This window comes from Chrysemys picta, chromosome 13 (assembly GCF_011386835.1).
Source record: "Chrysemys picta bellii isolate R12L10 chromosome 13, ASM1138683v2, whole genome shotgun sequence".
Lineage (NCBI taxonomy): Eukaryota > Metazoa > Chordata > Testudines > Emydidae > Chrysemys > Chrysemys picta.
The window spans coordinates 12,389,851-12,392,504 of NC_088803.1; the positions used below are offsets into that span (position 1 = coordinate 12,389,851).

The following is a 2,654-nucleotide window of genomic DNA, read 5'->3' on the forward strand; positions in this document are numbered from 1 at the left end:
AGAAAAGATTTTAGCCCACATCCTGAATCAGGTCTGGGAATGGAACCTGTGCAGAACCCCACTTACTTCACTGGGGTTCAGCATGGGGTCCATGCATGCAGCTCCAGCACCATGATCTGGGCTTTGAAGTGTTGTTCTATTTTGAGGTGCGTTGTAAGAATGACACTATTGTTTCAATCCCCTCCTTCAGTAGAATCCAGAGTAACATCTGTTGAGGTTACAGCCAAAAAATGGGTTTGAGAGCCAATAAAACGAAGAGAGTTTGAGGCAGATTCTGTTCTTTCTTGTGCATCATCAACCAACTTGCCTAGTAAATTGTTTTAAGATCTTCATAAAAATCAGTGGTTTTGTATAGATTTGACTGAAGGCAGCAGTGCAAACAATGGGGTCAAATAGGTGTCAGAATTTGGCCCGCTGAACCTATAGAGCTGATGGGCAGATTTGGGTGCCTCAGGCTGAAGACACCTTAATGAGGTCTGTTTTTATACAGTGAGTGCTCAGCAATTTCAGAAAATAAACCCCCTTTAAGGGTTCCCAAGTCAACCACCCAAAAAATGAGAAAATCAAATGCACCATCCACTTTGGCAAATCTTGGCCTGTAACATTATACTAGATGGAGAGAACACATCCTGATTTCCACATCCCATATTTAACATCGGAGCTGGAAACTAGTGAAAAACATCTTTGATTTGCAAACCTGTCACAAATAAGTCATAATTCACCACTGATGTGATCCATTTTTTTACTGAGATAATACTACTGAAGTCATTGTACTTATGCTGGCATAAAGATGGAGCAATGCATGGGTGAATCACACCTATCTATGGAAATCATTGACAGACAACAGACAGACATTTGTTATGCTATTCTTATGAAGTTATCTGACCAAATACAACCACCCTAATCAGAAGGTTATTTGCAAATTGTCTTCTAATATTTCCTTAATTTTATCAGTTTCAACACAGTTAGTTATGGAATGGATGATATAAGATCTGGTTTAGAAAATGGGTTGTGCAGGAGGTGTCCACAAGAGGATCTTGGTTTTATGGGTCACTGTATGAAAAATACCTCGGAGAAGGTGTTGATGCCTTTGTAATTAAAGAAAATACTAATGTAAACCCTAATGTAATAGTACAAACCCTATTTTCAATTCACTTGGAGTGTGGAATTAGAATTTGGACATCTAAAGCCACTTGGTGCCTTTGAAAATCTCACTTGAATTTTCTTTCTCTCATGGAATTTTCAAATATTGTTATTATATTATATTATATTATATCACATTATACTATTTCATTTATTTTTTCTCTTTTTTACAGGTCACTATATGTGAATGGAAATCCAAACCAATGTGACTGAGTTTATTCTCATGGGATTTTCTCATGACCCACACCTCCAAATTTTCCTCTTCTTGGTATTTTTAGTTATTTACCTAATCACCCTAGTGGGGAACATGGCGATTATGCTAGTAATAAGGGTAGATCCTCACCTCCACACTCCCATGTACTTCTTCCTGTCTCATTTGTCCTTTGTCGATATCTGCTATTCCTCAGTGGTTGTCCCTAAGATGTTGGTGAATTTCCTAACAAAGCACAAAACCATTTATATCAATGGTTGTCTTGCCCAGATGTTCTTCATTCTGCTCTTAGCTGTTACTGAAATTTTCATACTCTCAGCAATGGCTTATGACCGATACGCTGCCATATGTCACCCATTGCATTATGCAGTGACCATGAACAAACGAGTCTGCAGCCAGTTGGTGGGCTGTTCATGGACAATGGGGCTCTTGTATTCACTGGTCAACACTGTCCTTGTGTTAAAGTTACACTTTTGTGGGCCCAATGAAATCAGGCATTTCAGCTGTGAGCTCCCTCCACTATTACAGCTATCTTGTACTGGGACCTTCACCAACAAAATAGCTCTTCTTTCTTCTGCTGTGATATTTGGTTTCAGCTCCTTCCTCCTCACCCTGGTCTCCTACATGTTCATCATCTCCACCATCCTGAGGATACGCTCTGTGGAGGGCCAACGTAAAGCCTTCTCCACCTGCAGCTCCCACCTTATCGTGGTGGGTTTATTGTACATGACGGCTATTTTCCAGTACATGAAACCCAGCTCAGTCACTTCACTTGTTTTAGATGAGCTGTTCTCTATCCAGTACAGCATCTTGACCCCCATGTTAAACCCCATCATCTACAGCCTGAAAAACAAAGATGTGAAAACAGCCCTGAGGAAAATAATGGAAAAAAATACAGTTTGTCTTATTTAATGTTTGGCTCAAAATACCATCACCACCATCTTCCTTGTTTACCTCCTCAACCTATTTGACGGCATCTGCTGCTCCTTTCTTAGGTTTCCAGTTGTTTAGAACAGTGTCTGTATGATTGTACAGTACCCAACACAATAAGTTCCTGAACACTGGGAAGAAAACTCAGTAGGGTTGGTCAAAACATTTCATTCAATGTTTTTTTCAGTACATAATGGTCAATAGTGGATCTTTTTTCAAATAGACAACATTGATATCTATTGAATATTTTTCTTTTTTTACATCATCAGTAGTTTTAGCCTCTCCATTTAGTAACAGGCCTGTACCATTGTTATGATTTCTTTTTTCCAGATCGTCTTGAAAATGTCCTTCTTATTTTCCTTAGCCCTGC

The 2,654-nt window shown here is 39.2% G+C and overlaps 1 pseudogene; it reads left to right on the top strand.

The window, feature by feature from the left end:
• Nucleotides 1-1,324: 1,324 nt before the first annotated feature.
• On the top strand, nucleotides 1,325-2,266 carry LOC135975122 (olfactory receptor 5V1-like; annotated as a pseudogene).
• Nucleotides 2,267-2,654: the final 388 nt, after the last annotated feature.